Source organism: Vulpes vulpes, chromosome 6 (assembly GCF_048418805.1).
Source record: "Vulpes vulpes isolate BD-2025 chromosome 6, VulVul3, whole genome shotgun sequence".
In the NCBI taxonomy this organism is placed as follows: Eukaryota; Metazoa; Chordata; class Mammalia; order Carnivora; family Canidae; genus Vulpes; species Vulpes vulpes.
In genome coordinates this window covers 22,980,744-23,003,012 of record NC_132785.1, presented here as the reverse complement: position 1 = coordinate 23,003,012, position 22,269 = coordinate 22,980,744, and the positions used below count along the sequence as shown (strand labels likewise).

The window sequence follows — 22,269 nt, the reverse complement described above, 5'->3', positions numbered from 1 at the left end:
TATTTTTTATTGGTGTTCAATTTGCCAACATACAGAATAACACCCAGTGCTCATCCCGTCAAGGTAATCTTTCAAGAATTCTTAATTTTTTTTTTTTTACGTTTTTAAGTTAAATTCCAGTTAGTTAACATACAGTGTAATATATTAGTTTCAGGTGTACAATATAGTGACTCAACACTTCTATACACTCTGTGCGCATCACACATGTACTCCTTAACCCCATCACCTATAAAAATGATAGTTAGATACCATGAAGTAGGTGGCAATTCCTTAACTATGCATACTGTCAGGTCTAAGGGTGTCTTCTATACTTGTAGGGGGAATGCTAACCTTTCCTTTCAAACAACATGAAATCTTATTTGAACACTAGAGGCATCATTTTCTTTCAGATTTCTAATGCTTCAAATACCTAAAACAACAACAAAGTAAATAGCATATGCTCTTCAGAGCCAAGGTCACATACCACAAAGCCAGCTGACGTACTTTACATATTCACTAGCCAGCTAAGTTACAAAAGAGAATTTTAAAAGTTTTGTTGTTGAAATTATAAAATTAAAACTATTGCAGTGCAATGTTTGTGAAGCCTTTTGTTTCATGTTCTGCTATACAACAATAACTTTCAGAAAGTGGAATGCTTTTATTTGTTTCCTGTCACACATTCTAAATGGCCTTTAAAAGTCAGTAGCTGCTACTCAAGAATAATGAGGTATATTATTCTCTCAATGCACATGTAAATATCCAATTAACACTAATGGGATTTATGGCATTGAAACCAAAGGGAAACCTACTTCAGTGTCTCAAAATAATCTTTATTTTTGATACCTACCTTTTTTACCATCTAAGTGCAGTCAAGCATAAATAAACAAATTAGTATTAAGCATCAATTTGACACTTCCATTCATGTTGACATTCTGAAATACTGTCTGTAAACAGTAATGTGTTTTAAATCAGAGATGAGGCTTTAGATTTCAGTTAAGGATTTATATGTCCCTCCCTCCTCTACCATTAATATTAAAATTATAAAAAAAATAAGCACATGCAGTCCTCGTATTACTTGAGAAATATAAAAAATGTGAATTCTTCAAATATGCGTGGCAAAATATTTTTTAAGAACAGTATTTTGGAAGATTATCCTTTTTATGCACATACACATCTAGAATCCTAATATCTCTTTGAGACACAGTCATATAGCCCTCTTTAGTAAATATTTCCTTCTTACAATTCTGTAATTTTAGTCCTAATCATATAGTAAATATTCCTAGAAGACAACTTTTAAGTGGAAAAGTGAAATACCATTAAGATACTACTGAATTGAAATAGCATCTTAAAGAATATCCATTTTAAGGTATCATGAAAGAGATATGTCAGCACACCTAAAATAATTATTTTTATTGGCCTAAGCACAGAATGACCTCCGGGGACTCCAGTCATATATCTTTGGTAGAATTTGAATCTTTAAGATGATTCCATAGACATTAGATTACACAGTGAAAGTGTAAATCCCTGTGTAGAAAGAACAAATAAGCTCTTAATAAAATTCAATAAAAAATAATAAAAGGTATGATAATATACATAAAGTATATGTTGATGTAGCCAAAACCTATTAATTTTCTATGGCATTATTTATGCCTAAAGGCCTGAATAAACAGATCTTGTAGAAAAACTATTTAAAGTAACTGTAGCAAGTAAATAGCTTACCAAAACATAGGAAAAATATATTTCCTGACTAATAAAATAGAACATTCTCCTCTAATTTTTGGGTTATAAAGTAAAATGGCCTTCAAACTGAGATATTTATCTAACATCTACTTATCTAGAATGTAATCACATCTAAACAAGGGTTATCATTCTTTCCTAGGTAAAGAGAAGTTGACATTCTAAGAAGCTAACCTATTAAAACAATAGGTAAATTTTATTTTACATGCCCATTCATCTAAGAAAAATTTATTGACTTCTTAGAGTTTAGGTCTGGAAGAGTGCCCAAACCACAGCAGGGACTTGACAAATATTTTTGGAATGAATAAATTAATTAACTAAAATTTCAGAAATCCTATTTGCAACATTATAAATGTATTTAAGTCTCTCCTATACTATGACTCTCAGTGCCAGGCTTTAAGACCAAGATATACTAGTTGATTTTATAAAGCTCAAAGTGTGATTGGATATTTTGGGGTGTCTAGGTGGCTCAGTCAGTTAAGCATCCAACTCTTGATTTTGACTCAGGTCATGGTCTCACAGTCCTGAGATTGAGCCCTACCTTGGGCTCCAGGCTGGGTGAGGATTCTGGTTAAGATTCTTTCTCTCCCTCTGTCCCTCCCTCTCTATCATCATCATCATCATCATCAAAAAAGACGTGACTGGATATGGAGGAAAAGCAAATGATTACGATTTAATATAATAAGTACGATGCATAATATGATAAACAATACTTGAATGGATTGCCATTCCATAACATTACATGCATACAAAAAGTCTATTTTTGAAGAAAATATTAAGATTTATTTTAAAAACTATTTTTACATGATTACTTTGTTAATTCATCCTTATAGACTATACCCTATCAGATTATGTCAATGAATATATTTTTAGGAAGTCTGATGATACAAAGAATACCAGAAAATGGTTAATCATATTTTTGTATTATTTTTGATTAATGAGAAGTAAAAAATGTTACCTACAGTGCTTCAAAAGTTACACAAGTAAAATTGTATTTGTTCAACCTAATGATTATCTTATCATGAAATTAGCAACTTAAACTCATCTCATTGATACTTTCAGTTTTATCATGAAGAATGTTGGTTAGACATCGTTTAGGGGAGTATAAGAATATTTTTGCTTTTTTGTGTGATCATATTCACAACAACTGGGATTTTATTTATATGTGACCAGTAGAAGAAATTGTTTCCCATTGATTTATAACCATATGGATTGTCAGCTTCTTGTCTTCTAACATAACTATGCAACTAATTCTGACTGATACCCTATTACCTATGCAATGGTAGTTTCACTCCATTTGGTAGGCCATCAGGGTCCACTGGACCAATTTTAGTTTTTGAGTTTCTTGTTTGAAAAGTTCTAACTCTTCATAAGAGCTGATCTTTTGTGACATTTTATTTTATTTTTTTAGCTGTCCTCTAAACAACAAGAGAAATTTATTATTTTTTTAATTGAATAAAACTCATCCTATCTCACAATTAAAATATACACTCACTGCATCTTTTTATAAATCTAACACGTATACATTGGATCTTAGTGACCTTATATAGTTTACCCATGGCTTTGCACTGGGCAGGTCCATTTATACACAGATTATTTTTTAAATAAATTTAGTATAGTACTATAAATGCATTTTTTTCTTCCTCATGATTTTAATATTTTCTTTTTAGCTTGCTTTAAGAATATAGTATATAAAAAAGAATATAGTATATAATAAACATACAAAACATGTTAATTAATTATGTTATCAGTAAGGCTTCTAGTTAACCGTAGACTATTAGCAGCCAAGTGTTTTGTTTATTTTGTTTGATTTTGTTTGGTTTGGTTTAGAAGCCAAGGTTTTGAGAGTCAAAAGTTACACAAACATTTTTGGTTGCACAGGGGGTCAGCACTACCAAACTCCCTGCTGTCCAAGGGCCAACTAACTGTATTTCTCAGACACTGAAATATTGTTATTTAATTTTCTTAAGAATTACTTAATCATTGCTCATTTATTATTCCCAACTATGCTAAAATAAGTCTAAAACAAAAAGAAAATGAAAGAGAATGATGGGATCACCTAGAAAGACGGTACAATAAGAAACTGACCATCTTTCAGCTTTCTTAGTGTATTGCCAAAATTATTACATCGCTTTCCAATAATGTATTCTGCCTTTAGATTTCACTGTGTAAGTTGAGAATTTAGAATGTTTCAATTTATCCTGTAGGGATGCCTGAATAGCTCAGTCAGTTAAGCATCTGACTCTTGATTTTGGCTCAGGTCATGATCTCAGGATTCTGAGACTGTGCCCTGTGTTGGTCTCCCCACTCAGCAGCGAGTCTAGTCTGCTTATCTACCTCTCCCTCTGCCCCTACCCACCCCTAGAAAAAAAATATCTTTTTTTTTAATGGAGAATGAGCCCCGAGAGTGCAAGCAGGGGGAGCAGGAGAGGGAGAAGCAGGCTCCCCCGTGAGCAGGCAGCCCGATGAAAGACTCAACCCCAGGACCCTGACATCATGATCTGAGCTGAAGACAGACGCTTAACCAACTGAGCCACCCAGGTGCCCCAAAAAGAGACTACCTTAATTTATCCTTTTAATAGCAAAGAGAAAAAAACTAAAAGAAGACATTTTATAATTCTTATATGAATCAAAATGAATGCAAAATTATTCAAAACAGCTGTTGACATTAATCATAATAGTGAAATTGATCATATAATGCTATAAATCAAAATCATATAATCTAAGGACAAAAAGAAAATCTGTAAACCTTACAGTGAATAACTAAGGACAAAAAGAAAATGTGCTATTTACTTCCAGTTAGACATTCAATGGGAAGAACTTCATCATGGCCAAGGACCATTCCATTTTCTCAAAAGAATGTGTGACAATATTCATTCACTTATATTTTTCCTGGTATGCTGAGGGTTAAATGACCACTATAATATCCCAGAAAGCCATAGATGAAATGCCCAGTATGGGATATTTCAGAGATGCTGTTTAAAAATTTCAGAATGTTTTATGTAGTTTATAGGCATTCAGACTCATAAACATCCACAAAGTCACAAAGTCACAAAAACTCTCAGAAGTTCCTCAGGAGCTTCTTAATAGGCTTAGTATAGAAATAATTATGTACCTAAAAATATATCCTTATTTTTATGTATTTATTCATGTATTTGTTTTTAGACAGGGAGGGACAGAGCGGCACAGAGAGACGGAGACAGAAAATCTTAAGCAGGCTCCATGCCCAGTGCTGAGCCCGACTCAGGGCTAGATCTCACAACCCTGAAATGATGACATGAGCCAAAATCAAGAGTCAGATGCTTAACTGACTGAGCCATCCAGGAACCCCAATACCCTTCTTTTTTAAAAGGAAAATAGATACTTGATACATCTTTTAAAAATGAATGCAAATGTTATTATATGGTTTGTTCTTAAACAAATAATTTAAGAAAACTTTAAGTCTTCTGGTGAAATCTGATTTTTGCCCCACCAATTTTCAAGACAGTCTCAAAAAAGGGGTTCTTCATTGACAATGGATTTCAGTTGTGACCAAAATCAAGCAAAAAGTGGAATGAGATAAAGATAAATATACTGCGATGGTAAGCTGGGAGGAAATCTGTCTTAGAAAGTTTTAGGAGTGATTATCCACTGTATGCTTTTCCAAAAATATGGACGTATTGAATTTTAGGAGTCTTCAGGAAAAAGAAGTAAAATTCAACTTCACTGGATTTTCAGAAAAAAAAAAAAGAGATCTGTTAAGGCTATTTATTAATAATTATAGAGACTGTGAAATTACATAATAAACACATATTTTTTCCAGTCAAGATGCATATAACGTAGTAAAAATGGTAACACCAGTGGTTAGACTAAATATCCAGTTGGAGATTAGCCAGTTTTGTACTTAACCCAGAAATTTATCCAAAAATTCCTTTATTAAACTAGATGTAAATACCTCATATCTTTTATGGTCTTTGAAAATCTTAATGCATCTCCTATTAATGACTTGAATAAGGGATCCCTGGGTGGCGCAGCGGTTTGGCGCCTGCCTTTGGCCCAGGGCGTGATCCTGGAGACCCGGGATCAAATCCCACATCAGGCTCCCGGTGCATGGAGCCTGCTTCTCCCTCCGCCTGTGTCTCTGCCTCTCTCTCTCTCTCTGTGACTATCATAAATAAATAAAAAATTTAAAAAAAAAATGACTTGAATAAAATTTTAATACATACACATCACATATTTTTAGGAGTTATGTTCTTAACTTTTGGGAGATTACACCTCAATAGTTTTAGAGTTTGTCTTGTTAACACACCCAAGGGGAGTAATCTGACAATCATTTAAACAGTGTTGCTTAAAAAGTATGCCTCATGGTCTGCTTAAGTCCTGACACATATTTTCTTATCCAAGGATGAATCCCAAGTGGCAGTAGAACTTTAACTGAGTCCGTTCCTCTTTTATTTTTTTCTTCTCTAATGATTTTGTATTTTTGTTTCTGTTTCTGGTTTAATCATGTTCAAGAATTGGTTTTCCACATAAGGCCAATGTCTGCTAAACTTTCAGGATATCTGGCTTGCTAAGTAAGACTTGACCTCTTGGATGTTAGGAAGACCCTTCTTGCAGACCAGAAACTTTAGCAAATTCGAGGCATCTCAAAATGAAACCAATACACAAATAAATAATACTATATTATATTTTCTAGACAGTGGTTAATTCTCTGGCTCAGTGGTTCCTCAATTGATTTATATGGGTCTAGATTTATAATACAAACTCAAGGAGGTCTATATCTTGCTGCATCTGTGTAGATAATCAGGCCATACAGAATGAAACCTGCCCCTTTTTGCAATCAAAAATAGCTTTTAGAAATGTTTATAAACATAATGGAAAATAATATTAAGATAATTCATTTAAAAAAAAAGATAATTCATTTAAGTATCCAGATCTGGTGAAATTCTTATTACTCAGATTTTTATGAGATTATCATTCAGAGAGGAAATAAATCTAATGATCTGGTTTTAAAAAGAAAATTCTCTCCAATGTAGAACAATTAACTAGTTTTGTATCTAATCTAGCAATTTTATACTAACATTTTTTATTAATTGTCTAATAAAAAATAAGCATTTCAAATGCTCTCTAAACCAATTTTAATATCTGACTGGTTTCCTCACTAATTAGTTGAATAAACTCTTTGACACATACTCATTATATATTTATATGAGAATCGTGTTTTTAAGTTTTTGAATATTATACATTAGCAGATAAAATATTAGCAGAATATTATACTTTAGCAGGTAAAAAAAAGTACATGAATATTTGTCCCTATTCTCCCTACAGTAAAAATAATGAGACTACTTAGCTTTCTCAATGGTGGTTTTAAATACTGAAATTTTAAAAGTTAAGTATTTTCTTTTTAAAAGAGTCTAATTATACTATTTTAACCACATTTTCATGTCATATTACTTTCAATAATTCACTGAGAGAAGACATTAGAGTTTATTCTAAATCAGGTAAGTGCAATTTGACTGGTTGGAGGCAGCAGTAGAAGGAGGTATAATTGAAAAATAACATGTATTGAGGTTTTCTATATAGCAAACACTTTTATCTGTACTACTTCTTGTATTCTATCAACCATGTGAGATCAGTTAGCACATATCCGTATATTCTAGGTAATTGCCATACACTGCCTATCCTAATATTCATCACACACAATTGCAATTAATTTTAAGACTATCATGGGATCCCTGGATGGCACAGCAGTTTGGCGCCTGCCTTTAGCCCAGGGCGCGATCCTGGAGACCCGGGATGGAATCCCACGTCGGGCTCCCGGTGCATGGAGCCTGCTTCTCCCTCTGCCTATGTCTCTGCCTCTCTCTCTCTCTCTCTCTCTCTCTCTCTCTCTCTCTCTGTGTGTGTGTGTGTGACTATCATAAATAAATAAAAATTTTAAATAAAATTTTAAGACTATCATGAAGGAAACGTTGATTTCTTGTTCATGTTTATATCCATCTACATGGAACTGAATGTGAAAGGTATTCTTATTCAATAAATATTAATTGAATGAATAAATGGTTAGATAAATAAATATTAGCATTTATAGCTAGATGAAAGCAAAAAAAAAAACTATGCTTTGATAGTGCTTTGATCAATTCTAAGTAGTATGAATAGATGTAGTTTCTGGTAGAGTTATAAAACATGAAATTTTATTTTCCTTCATCCCACTGTTGTCTATGAGATGCTTCTTTTCCTTTTTTCATTTCATTTTTAGCATGGCCACCCATTCTCCAGTGCCCATGAAAACTTTATGCCATAGTTACAATCAAAGCCTTAATGCCCAAAGCTCTGGATTCAAGCCTTGCTTCATCAACCTGCTCCAATAGATCATTTGAACTCTCTAGAGTTTAACTTTCTCTTCTCTAATTTGAGCATAAAATTATCTGTTTTAAAGTACTATAGAGGAAAAAAAAAGTGATATAACCTACATAAAAGTACTTAACATAGTGACTGATATAGTTGATATAAGGGAGATAACATATAAAAGTACTTAACATAGTGACTGATATGAGATATGAGTTATCCCAAAGAATGCTCTTCTCCATTTATAATTCTCTCTTGATAATCCACAACCACAGGCTTTGCTAAGGAATACAACCTGGCTTACCACCATTTGTTGCCAATTTTAAGCAGCTATTTAATCACTTTAAATCTCAAATTTTCTCAAATTAAAAATGAGGAAAGTAGAGTAGCAATTCAGAAGCTGGGCCTTGGACCAGCAGCATCAGCATTACGTAGAAAATTGTTAGAAAGGTATTATTTCTTTCTCACCACTGAATTACTAAATCAAAAGTTGTATTTTTACAAGATCGTCAGGTGACTGACAGGCGTATTAAATTTTAAATAGCTCAAACTAAATTACTCTAAGCCATCTTTCTGCTCTCAGTTCTGAAAATATATTTTTATTTTTAAATTTTTATTTATTTATTCATGAGAGACATAGAGAGAGAGGCAGAGGACAGGCAGAGGGAGAAGCAGGCTCCATGCAGGGAGCCCAACATGGGACTCGATCCTGGGGACTCCAGGATCACGCCCTGGGCCGAAGGCAGGCACCAAACCACTGAGCCACCCAGGGATCCCCTCTGAAAATATAAAAATATTTTTAAAATAGTATGTTATTATCTTAGCAACAGTTAACACTTTAAACTTTTCAGTTATATACCTTTCCAGTTATCAGTTGCTGTTATAATCTGCTACAAAATTTGGTAAGAAACTCAGATAGGACATGGCAAGAAAGCCTTGTGTCTGCTTCACAATGTTTGGGAACTTTGCTGGAAAGACTTAAACTGCTGGGGTTTGCTTGAATGATGGGGGATTGGAATCATCTGTGAGGTTCTTCACTCACAAGACTGGCACCTAGACTGGGATAACTACAAAGTTAGGTGTATTTGAATTGTTTATCAAAATGTCTATGTAAGGCCTCCGAAGAAACCTGAGCTTCTCACAATATTCTAACCTCAGGATGGTGAGGCTTCTGACATGGCATCCCAGAGCTAAACAGAAAATGTTCTTTTGAACCCAAGGGAGAAGCTAAATGATCACTTCGGCCTTAGTTTTATTTCCAGTATATTTAATTACTCCAAACACTGATAGATTTGCCCAATTTCAAGGAAAAAAGATATTAATCCTCCATTTCCATAGAGAAGTGTCAAAAAATTAGCAGTCATGTTTTTAAACCCGTGAATTAATGATTTTGTATTTATGGAAATGCTTCTCAAAAATATTCACCAAAATGACTCCTCAAGAAGAATGAACAGTCAATGGTAGCAGTTCTGGGAGAAGTGACATCAGCAAGATAATAGAATAGGAAGTTTCATCCCTTATTCTTACACAGAAACACTACTTAACAATGATATAAGGACTAAAATATCTTTATGAGAGGTTCAGAGTCCAGTTAAGAAGTTTCAGTAACTAAATGGGCATAAAACCAAGAAAAGCTGCCCTGAAACAGACAAGAACAATTTCACTTTACCCACATGAGCCCCTCCCTCTAGGTGACAAAGCTCAGTATGGACAGAAAGCACCCTGAGCTGTAATTTCCTCCTCACGTGGATAGAGGGTAAATGGTCACAGTCCCCTGCCCTTCCATGGGCTTTCTAAGGGAATGGCTTCTATCTTATCTAAGATAGAGGACTGAAAGAATCAGCACTGTCTTGATGCTGGTCAGCTAGGAACAAAGGAAAAGAGGTGGGAAGCTTTTGCAGCAATCTTGAGAAAGAACAGAGCTTGAGATATCACATTTCCTAATTTTACAAAGCTATAGTAATTAAAACAGAATGGCACTGGCATTTAAAAAAGAAAAACAGATATATAGACCAATGGAACAGAATGGAGCCCAGAAATAAACCCACCCATATAATGATTACCTGATCTTTAACACTGGTGCCAAGAATACACAATGGGGAAAGATAATCTCTTCAATAAATGGTGCTGGGAAAAGTGGGTAGCAACACGCAAAAGACTGAAACTGAACTCCTATCCTACACCATTCACAAAAATAAATTCATATGGGTTAAGTTAAAGTGAGATCCAGAACAGAACTGTAAAACACCTAGAAGAAAATGGTAGTAGAAAATCTTCATGACATTGTCATGGCAGTGATTTCTTGGATAGAACATCAACATATAAGCAACAAGAGAAAATTAGACAGATGGGATTGCAACTAAAGAGCTTCTGCACAGCAAAAGAAACAACCAACAGAGTGAAAAGGCAATCTAGAAAATGGGAAAAATTATTTGCAAAACATATATTTGAAAAGAGATTAATACTCAAAATATAATTCATACAATTCAATAGTAAAATCATCATCTAATTAAAAATAAGCCAAGGACTTGAATAGACTTTTCTCCAAAGAAAATCAAAAGGTTTTGTATATGTATATTACATCAAGGAATGTAAATCAAAGCCACAATGAAACATCATTTCACACCTGTTAGGATGGCTATTATAAAAATGTTATATATCCATAAAAGTGTTGGTAAGAATATGGAGAAATTGGAATTCTTTTATAGTGTTGGTGGAAAGGTAAAATGGTATAGCCGCTATGGAAAACAGTACAGAGGATATTTTAAAAATAAAAAATAGAATTACCATATGATACATTAATCCCATTTCTGGATACATATACCAAAGAATTGAAATCAGAATTGCAAAGAGGTATCTGCACTTCCATGTTCACTGGAGTATTATTCACAACAGCTAAGACATGGAAATAACTTAAATGTCCATCAATGGATGAAGAGATAAATAAAATGTGTTATATACATTTATATACAGTGGAATATTATTCAGCTTGAATAAAAGAATACTCTGTCATTTTTGACAATATGAACCTAGATATCCTGATGAAAAAAATAAGCCAATCACAAAAAGACAAATATTATATGACTCCAATCATATGAGGTGGCTGAAATAGTCAATTTCATAAAGCAGAAAGTAAAATTACTGAGGCTAAGAGGAGAGAAAGTAGGGTTTGCTGTTTAATGAATATGAAGTTTCAGTTACACAAATGAACAAGTTCTAGAGATCTACTACACAACATAATATACATAATATAATGTACTGTGCACTTAAATTTTGTTAAAAGGGTAGATCTCATGTTTAGTGTTCTTACTACCATAAAAAAAGTAAAATTAAATAATTAGCCTAGGTGGAGGAAATAGTGGTAGTTCTGAGAATATAATGTTACTCTAAAAGAAAATACTATCAAATTGTCTTGTTCTATTTTTAAAATATATAAAATGTTTACATCTTAATGTATTTTGTTTCTGTTAATACTTTAGGAATTGTTCAGTTAAAGTTGAATTTCAGATAAATGACAATTTTTTACTATAAGTATGCCCCAAATATTGCAAAGAACATACTTATATCTAAAAAAAATTATTATTTACCTGAAATTTAAATTTAACCGAGTCCTATATTTTATTTACTAAATCTGCCAACCCTAACTTTACTGTAGATGTATACCCTCTTCAGTCTGTTATTATTATTGATACTTTAGGAGGATGTATCAAATTTACCCACATGCTTCTTACCCTATGATCCAATATGGGGTAAATACTAGAGTACATACACCTCAATATTAGGTGTACAGTTGGTCACAAGACAAAGTAATAGATAATAAGTTCAAACAAGTGGCAAGCTAGTATGGCCTCCACTTTGGGACCGTCTTTTCAGATTTCTTTTCAGATTTCTCCAAATTCTGTTTATCTGTAACCCTCAATGAAGATACTATAATACTTACGTTTATAAAACTTTAGAGTCTTATCTTCAAAGATATTACTAATAATCAACCAGATATATAATCAGAGCTTATATGGTGAATTTCACTCTATTAGTAAACCCTGTGGAGTTATAACCATAGAATTCTTGTGTCCAAAATAGCATGATTATATTCTTCCAGCTGTGAATCTTAAATCCTCAACTAAATCCTATGAAGGTAAGAATGAATTTAACAAACAACATATTCTGGTTAAAGAATTAGAAATTATTTACAGAGAGAACAAAAGGCAATTTCCAACACAACCTTATGTAACAGCCAGAAAAGTAATTTTAATATGAATTTTCCCAGTCTGTTTGCCATCTTTAAATCAGGTTTTTAAAATTTTTTATTTTATATTTTTATTATTTTACTATCAAACCTGTAACTAAATACTATAAATATATGATATTAAGCTGTGGAAGTAAATGTAGCTAAAAATTTAGTATACACATCCATCTACAGCAATAACAAATATGCCTCAGTATTTCCTTTCAGGAAAATCTGAGATATCTTAAACCCTTCCCCTCACTAAATATAAGTGCCTAATACCTTCCATGTCTGATTTTGTGCATTAAAAGCAGGTTATTCAACTGAAGCAAATCCATAGCTATGTTAATTTCTCTAAGGAAAAAAAAAACAGTCTGTTGAAGAAGATAAATTCTTTCCTACTTTTCCTTTTTCAGATCAAAGGAAAATATACCTTTTTATTTTTGAAAGCTTGTATGAGAGAAAGAATTATAACCACATATTGTAAACTGTATATTAAATCACAGAATTTTGAGAAGAAAACAAACCTTCACTGCTTGCATTAACATTTCTACTGTTTGTATTTGAATATTTTTGCTGATGGGTTAGAAAATAGTGTGAGTTATATATAGCTGAATATCAAAGGAACAAAAATGATGGAACAAAACAAGAATTTCCGGAAGAGCTGTCAGAAAATACTGGCATTCATTATCATAGGAGCAAACATTTTAGTATAGACATAACATGTTATTAGCCTTCTTTTCCTTTTAACATACCTCTATATATTTCAAGGTGACTTAGAATCATGATGTGATTAATTCTCACAAAATTCTCATGGTGCCAGTACATGTACATGTTATTTGTTAGCAGTGATATGTTGATAGAAATTACCCACGAATTTCCTATTTACCTCTAAAGTAGAATTTCTTTGGATTTTCAAATTCAAAAGCATATTCTCTCAATCGAAAATTAATAATAATTGCTTCTGGGAAAGTAAGCAAGTAAACCAAGATGCCTATTATTAGGATTTAACAACACATCTTTTTTTGTTACCAATTTGATAGAAATGTATTGAACATTGTGCTAGGTAAGAAAAAAATTTTAAAGAAGTTATTTTAAGTCTTTTTGCTAATAATGCTTACATAGAATTCAGAAAACAAGCATTACAAGAAGAGAAAAATAATACATGTATATAGCTAAGTAAATAAAATGAGATTTTCCATTTAATAAATCACTTATTGCCAATGTATTGTATTTTTTTTCTTTTTTGTTCAGATAAACAGTACTTTCTAATGTAAATTGGAAATAGTTGATGTCATTAAAAAAACATCTTGGTGTGTGTGTATATTGTAGCACAATTCTAATTATAAATGAAAGGGGATAAATGAGTTTAGTGCCTAATGCATTTGGGGGCATAGAGTAGATACTCAATATACGTTTGTGAAAAGAAGGAAAGTACAGAGGTAGGAAGAAAAGGTTATGGTCTATGCCAATAAAAGTTGCAGTAGCTTGTGTCCCATATGCTACAATTCATTCCCACTCTCTCAATAGACACATGCCTTTCCTCCACTAAAATCCATCAATACCTCTACCCTCTGGATGTGGCCTGTCCTGTGACTGATACAGAAAAATCAAATATTGTAGAAATGACCGTAGCTGATTCTAGGCCTAGTCATCGAGAGGACTGGTATCTTCCTTCTGGCTGCCTTATAATAATACTTTCCCTTCGAAGTCAGCCATCATGTAAGAAATGCAACTATACTGAGACCATCAAGGTGTCAGCAATAAAGCCACTATGTTGAGAGGTGAAGGAGTACTAAGGCACCATAATGTCATTGAAAAATTTTATATTGGATATCCAATGCATAGAGGTTTCAGATGCCGGCAGCTCCAGGTGCTATCTGCCTGCAACTGCATGTGAGATACTAAGCTAACACTATTTCCTGGGCCCTGTCAATCTAAAGGTCAAAGAGAAATAATAATTCCTATTATTTTAAGCCATGAAGTTATCATGGATTTTGTCACTCAGTAACATATACTTAAAATGAGAGCTTTGCTCATCATGTTCAAATATACTATGAGACTTTGATAAACTCCATTCAAACTGACTCATGTGTACAAGTCTTTGAGGTACATATGAAGCTTAAAAAGTAGCTAAAAACTGGTATTGCAGCTGGGTCACCTGGGTGACTCAGTCCCTTAAGCATCGGACTCTTTGATTTCGGCTCAGGTCATGACCTCATGGTCCTAAGATGAAACTAGCTCCAGGGTCCATGCTCAGTGGGGAGTCAGCTTGGGATTCCCTCTCTTTCCCTCTTCATCATCCCCTCCTCACTCCCCTGCTAAAATAAATAAATCTTTAAAAAAACAAACAAACAAACAACCTGACATTACAGGTTACAGGTGGGATTCACCAGTAAGGCTAATGAATTTCCCCTAACCTCATTATCCAAGAAGGGAAGCCTCCTTTGGAACAATATTGCCTATTATTTCAAGATGTAACTTCATAGAAACAAAAGTAGAAAAGGTTGGGCAAGTGAGCAGTGCAAATAGTCTTAATCTTGCAAAAAGAGTTGTGGGGTGGGGGCAATGGTACAAGGTTGAAGATGGGTAAAACAGCCCATCCTGAAAAAAAAAACATATGGAATTACATATAGGTTGCTCTTGTCACTCCTAAGCATTACCTGTTTATTTTAGAACTCTCTAAGTTGTACTTGTAATTTTTTTTGTACTTGTAATTAATGATCACGATGGACTCTAAATTTTAGTTTTTCAATATATATTTTAGTTGGGTAACATTCTCAAGTACACCCAGTTAGATAATCTCTAAAAACCTTTCAAGATAGACTGTAGTTCTATTTACTCTCTCAGAGTTCCTCAGATCTGCACTATTACTTAAAAAAAACAAAACAAAACAAAACAAAACAAAACAAAAAACTGGTGATTGCTTTCAATTCTTCACTATTTCATGTCTTTTGCTATCAGTACTTGTAATTATTCCCTGTACAGTAGAAGGGATTAATTCCTTGTGACTCATGGGTAACACAAAGAATACAAAATAATGCATATCACAATACTAGCTAAACTTTATTCAATAAATATTATATTAAAACTATGTTGAAAGAGTCCCACAGATTATTTCAATTAGTTCTCATTAATTCTATGAGGTAAGTATAACTAGTATTATTTGTACTTATTTCAGCAAGTGTTAGATTTACAGATGAAAAACTAGAAAAAAAAAATTAAGCAACTCCGGAGATACAGATATTGATTGCGTTGGGATTTGGACCTAAGCAATATAACTCTAGAGTGTACCCCCTATTTTGTAGAATACACTAGATATAGAATTCATAGAAAATCAGAGCATTGCCAAAAGGCACAAAGTCCTCAGGTAACCTAGTGGCTATTCCTGCAGGATTTTGAAACTTCCTACCAATAAGCTCTTTGCCACTTAGGTATATCTAAGGATATGCAACTCTTCAAACAAACATGTGAACTTTACCAAGTTTACAAAACAAAAAAATATAAAGAAGTAGAAGCAAGCAAAAGGTGGGAAGAGGGAAATTATTACTTCATATAGATTAATGTGTGCATTTCAGAGGTTAAATTATGTTAAACACCACATTCAATTAAAGATATACTTTGCACAATTCAACCTAACATTTGTATAAATATGGTTCTTCTTTTACTTAAATTTTTAAATTAATATTGAAGTGTGTTTTTAAGATTTTATTTATTTATGAAAGAGAGGACATGAGGTGGGACTAGGGGAAAAGGCAGAGGGAGAGGGAGAGAAGCACTGAGCAGGGAGCCAGACAGGACCCCGGGATTAAGACCTGAATCAAAGGCAGACACTTAACTCCCTGAGCCACTCAAGTGCCCTTAACATTGAGGTGGATTTTTAACCTATAATAAGCTGTTTTAAATTTAGTGGCATATCTTAGTTTTGATGTCATAGCTTAAATTTAATGGAATATTTGAAGTATAGAACTACAGTCAGGCTGGCTTTGTGGACATACAATATGTACAGTTTATACAAATCCTCAGTGTAAAAGGGACCCACTCTTGCTTGAACACTAGTGTCACTGTCTTAAAATTCTTAATAACTTTCAAGGAAGAGCCACATATTTTCATTTTACTCTAAGCATCAAACTTAAGCAGTTTTGACCACAGCAATATTTGGCATAATTACTGATGTGTGAGTTAGTAACTAGGAATTTGGACTCAAATTTTGTAATTTCTGGTATATTCTACTAGTGCTCTTATCATCATTTTGCATTAACTACTTTCTGGATTCAGTGGCCTGGGAGTTATCATATACTAGAAGGAAGGTGTTTATCACATTCCAGAATCTTCGCAAATCACCAGGCATCTTGGGATGAAATTACCACTAGTTAAACAGATGGAACTACTAATTTGAAAGCAAGGAACATACGGTATTTCTCACTGTCCCTCATTATAAGAGACATACCTCATTTTAGACCTAAGTGTAACTCCATCCCACACAGACCCGATGTTATCTGACATTTATTATGATAAACTATTTACATCAGAAATGCTACATTATGAAAATAAGGCTACAGAATATCTTATTTATGCTTAGACATTAATCATACATCTTTAAGCCTCCTACATCACACTTTCCATGTGTTCTTCATTCTGTTTCTTTACCCCATATTTTTCCTGACCTTTAGTCTTGGACATCTGAGAAATTTAAAGTAATATGTTAAGTCTATGTTTGTGATAACATTTTGCCAAGTATACATGATAACCTATAACAGAAGGAACATCACACATTGTGAAAAGAAACTATATTTTTAAAGTAGTGACTATAAAACCAGCAGTCATAACCTCTGGTGAAATTCATTTAATGAGCTGTTAAAATTTTGTATTCGCTAGTTTTTTTTTAATGTGTTTTTTTTTTTTTTTCCTGGAACAGGTATTTGCATTCTTGGCAAAGTGCATTTTTATGCTAAAATATTGACAATAATAAGCTATGACCCCTTCATAAATTGATCGATCAATTGACTGACTACCTAGCTACCCACCGTAAAGGTATTTTTGATTCTATTTTTTTTTAATTAATTTTTATTGGTGTTCAATTTACCAACATACAGAAAAACACCCAGTGCTCATCCCGTCAAGTGTCCACCTCAGTGCCCGTCACCCATTCCCCTCCAACACCCGCCCTCCTCCCATTCCACCACCCCTAGTTCGTTTCCCAGGGTTAGGAGTCTTTATGTTCTGTCTCCCTTCCTGATATTTCCCAACATTTCTTTTCCCTTCCTTTATATTCCCTTTCACTATTATTTATATTCCCCAAATGAATGAGAACATACACTGTTTGTCCTTCTCCGATTGACTTATTTCACTCAGCATAATACCCTCCAGTTCCATCCACGTTGAAGCAACTGGTGGGTATTTGTCATTTCTAATTGCTGAGTAATATTCCATTGTATACATAAACCACATCTTCTTTATCCATTCATCTTTCGATGGACACCGAGGCTCCTTCCACAGTTTGGCTATTGTGGCCATTGCTGATAGAAACATCGGGGTGCAGGTGTCCCGACGTTTCATTGCATCTGAATCTTTGGGGTAAATCCCCAACAGTGCAATTGCTGGGTCATAGGGCAGGTCTATTTTTTAACTCTTTGAGGAACCTCCACACAGTTTTCCAGAGTGGCTGCACCAGTTCACATTCCCACCAACAGTGTAAGAGCGTTCCCTTTTCTCCGCATCCTCTCCAACATTTGTGGTTTCCTGCCTTGTTAATTTTCCCCATTCTCACTGGTGTGAGGTGGTATCTCATTGTGGTTTTGATTTGTATTTCCCTGATGGCAAGTGATGCAGAGCATTTTCTCATGTGCATGTTGGCCATGTCCATGTCTTCCTCTGTGAGATTTCTCTTCATGTCTTTTGCCCATTTCATGATTGGATTGTTTGTTTCTTTGGTGTTGAGTTTAATAAGTTCTTTATAGATTTTGGAAACTAGCCCTTTATCTGATACGTCATTTGCAAATATCTTCTCCCATTCTGTAGGTTGTCTTTTAGTTTTGTTGACTGTATCCTTTGCTGTGCAAAAGCTTCTTATCTTGATGAAGTCCCAATAGTTCATTTTTGCTTTTGTTTCTTTTGCCTTTGTGGATGCATCTTGCAAGAAGTTACTGTGGCCGAGTTCAAAAAGGGTGTTGCCTGTGTTCTCTTCTATGATTTTGATGGACTCTTGTCTCACATTTAGATCTCTCATCCATTTTGAGTTTATCTTTGTGTATGGTGAAAGAGAGTGGTCCAGTTTCATTCTTCTGCATGTGGATGTCCAATTTTCCCAGCAACATTAACTGAAGAGACTGTCTTTCTTCCAATGGATAGTCTTTCCTCCTTTATCGAATATTAGATGACCATACATTTCAGGGTCCAATTCTGGGTTCTCTATTCTGTTCCATTGATCTATGTGTTTGTTTTTTCGCCAGTACCACACTGTCTTGATGACCACAGCTTTGTAGTACAACCTGAAATCTGGCATTGTGATGCCCCCAGCTATGGTTTTCTTTTTTAAAATTCCCCTGGCTATTCGGGGTCTTTTCTGATTCCACACAAATCTTAAAATAATTTGTTCTAACTCTCTGAAGAAAGTCCATGGTATTTTGATAGGGATTGCGTTAAACGTGTAAATTGCCCTGGATAACATTGACATTTTTACAATATTAATTCTGCCAATCCATGAGCATGGAATATTTTTCCATCTCTTTGTGTCTTCCTCAATTTCTTTCAGAAGTGTTCTATAGTTTTTAGGGTATAGATCTTTTACCTCTTTGGTTAGGTTTATTCCTAGGTATCTTATGCTTCTGGGTGCAATTGTAAATGGGATTGACTCCTTAATTTCTCTTTCTTCAGTCTCATTGTTAGTGTATAGAAATGCCATTGATTTCTGGGCATTGATTTTGTATCCTGCCACGCTACCAAATTGCTGTATGAGTTCTAGCAATCTTGGGGTGGAGGCTTTTGGGTTTTCTATGTAGAGTATCATGTCATCGGCGAAGAGGGAGAGTTTGACTTCTTCTTTGCCAATTTGAATGCCTTTAATGTCTTTTTGTTGTCTGATTGCTGAGGCGAGGACTTCCAGAACTATGTTGAACAGCAGTGGTGAGAGTGGACATCCCTGTCTTGTTCCTGATCTTAGGGGAAAGGCTCCCAGTGCTTCCCCATTGAGAATGATATTTGCTGTGGGCTTTTCGTAAATGGCTTTTAAGATGTTGAGGAAAGTTCCCTCTATCCCAACACTCTGAAGGGTTTTGATCAGGAATGGATGCTGTATTTTGTCAAATGCTTTCTCAGCATCTAATGAGAGTATCATATGGTTCTTGGTTTTTCTCTTGCTGATATGATCAATCACATTGATGGTTTTACGAGTGTTGAACCAGCCTTGTGTCCCGGGGATAAATCCTACTTGGTCATGGTGAACACTTTTCTTAATGTGTTGTTGGATCCTATTGGCTAGTATCTTGTTGAGAATTTTTGCATCCATGTTCATCAGGGATATCGGTCTGTAATTCTCCTTTTTGGTGGGATCTTTGTCTGGTTTCGGAATTAAGGTGATGCTGGCCTCATAGAACGAATTTGGAAGTACTCCATCTCTTTCTATCTTTCCAAACAGCTTTAGTAGAATAGGTATGATTTCTTCTTTAAACGTTTGATAGAATTCCCCTGGGAAGCCATCTGGCCCTGGACTCTTGTGTCTTGGGAGGTTTTTGATGACTGCTTCAATTTCCTCCCTGGTTATTGGCCTGTTCAGGTTTTCTATTTCTTCCTGCTCCAGTTTTGGTAGTTTGTGGCTTTCCAGGAATGCGTCCATTTCTTCTAGATTTCCTAATTTATTGGCGTACAGCTGTTCATAATATGTTTTTAAAATCGTTTGTATTTCCTTGGTGTTGGTAGTGATCTCTCCTTTCTCATTCATGATTTTATTAATTTGAGTCTTCTCTCTCTTCTTTTTTTTTTAAATTTTTATTTATTTATGATAGTCACAGAGAGAGAGAGAGAGAGAGAGAGAGAGAGGTAGAGACACAGGCAGAGGGAGAAGCAGGCTCCATGCACTGGGAGCCCGATGTGGGATTCGATCCCGGGTCTCCAGGACCATGCCCTGGGCCAAAGGCAGGCGCCAAACTGCTGCGCCACCCAGGGATCACCTCTCTCTTCTTTTTAATAAGGTGGCTAATGGTTTATCTATCTTATTAATTCTTTCAAAGAACCAACTCCTGGTTCTGTTGATCTGTTCCACAGTTCTTTTGGTCTCAATTTCATTTAGTTCTGCTCGAATTTTAATTAACTGTCTCTTCTGCTGGGGGTGGGGTCTATTTGTTGCTTTTTCTCTAGTTCCTTTATGTGTAAGGTGAGCTTTTGAATTTGAATTCTTTCCAGTTTTTGAATGGATGCTTGTATTGCAATGTATTTCCCCCTCAGGACTGCTTTTGCTGCATCCCAAAGGTTTTGAACGGTTGTATCTTTATTCTCATTAGTTTCCATGAATCTTTTTAATTCTTCCTTAATTTCCTAGTTGACCTTTTCATCTTTTAGCAGGATGGTCCTTAACCTCCATGTGTTTGTGGTCCTTCCAAACTTCTTGTTGTGATTAAGTTCTAATTTCAAGGCATTATGGTCTGAGAATATACAGGGGACTATCCCGATCTTTTGGTATCGGTTCAGACCCGATTTGTGACCCAGTATGTGGTCTATTCTGGAGAAAGTTCCATGTGCACTTGAGAAGAATGTGTATTCAGTTGAGTTTGGATGTAAAGTTCTGTAGATATCTGTGAAATCCATCTGGTCCAGTGGATTTCAAAGAATCCAAAGAAGCTCTCGTTTCTTTGGATATGTTGTGCTTAGAAGACCTATCTAGTATAGAAAGAGCTAGATTGAAGTCACCAAGTATAAGTGTATTATTATCAAAGTATTTCTTCAGTTTGGTTATTAATTGGTTTAAATATTTGGCAGCTCCCACATTCAGGGCATATATATTGAGGATTGTTAAGTCCTCTTGTTGGATAGATCCTTTGAGTATGAGATAGTGTCCCTCTTCATCTCTCACTATAGTCTTCGGGGTAAATTTTAATTTATCTGATATAAGGGTGGCTACCCCTGCTTTCTTTTGAGGACCATTTGAATGGTAAATGGTTCTCCAACCTTTTATTTTCAGGTTGTAGGTGTCCTTCTGTCTAAAATGAGTCTCTTGTAGACAGCAAATAGATGGGTCCTGCTTTTTTATCCAGTCTGAAACCCTGCGCCTTTTGATGGGGTCATTAAGCCCGTTCACGTTCAGAGTTACTATTGATAGATATGAGTTTAGTGTCATCATATCTATTCAGTCCTTGTTTTTGTGGATTGTTCCACTGAACTTCTTCTTAAAGGGGAATTTTAAGAGTTCCCCTTAAAATTTCTTGCAGAGCTGGTTTGGAGGTTACATATTCTTTCAGTTCCTGCCTGTCTTGGAAGCTCTTTATCTCTCCTTCCATTTTGAATGAGAGCTTTGCTGGATAAAGTATTCTTGGTTGCATGTTCTTCTCATTTAGGACCCTGAATATATCCTGCCAGCCCTTTCTGGCCTGCCAGGTCTCTGTGAAGAGGTCTGCTATTACCCTAATATTCCATAAAAGTCAGGGACTTTTTTTCTCTTGCTGCCTTAAGGATCTTCTCCTTATCTTTGGAATTTGCAAGCTTCACTATTAAATGTGGAGGTGTTGTACGGTTTTTATTGATTTTAGGGGGGATCTCTCTATTTCCTGGATCTGAATGCCTGTTTCCCTTCCCAGATTCGGAAAGTTTTCAGCTAGGGTTTGTTCAAATACATATTCTGGCCCTCTGTCCCTTTCCGCGCCCTCAGGAACCCCAATTAAACGTAGGTTTTTCTTCCTCAGGCTGTCATTTATTTCCCTTAATCTGTCCTCATGGTCTTTTAATTGCCTGTCTCTTTTTTCCCCAATTTCCCTCTTTGCCATCAACTTGTCTTCTATGTCACTCACTCG

At 34.8% G+C, this 22,269-nt stretch overlaps 1 non-coding gene across 1 annotated transcript; it reads right to left on the bottom strand.

Annotated features, from left to right (window-relative positions):
- Positions 1–229: 229 nt before the first annotated feature.
- Positions 230–349, bottom strand: LOC112933495 (U6atac minor spliceosomal RNA). Its single transcript, XR_003237683.1, has one exon. It is a non-coding gene; the product is annotated as a U6atac minor spliceosomal RNA (small nuclear RNA).
- Positions 350–22,269: the final 21,920 nt, after the last annotated feature.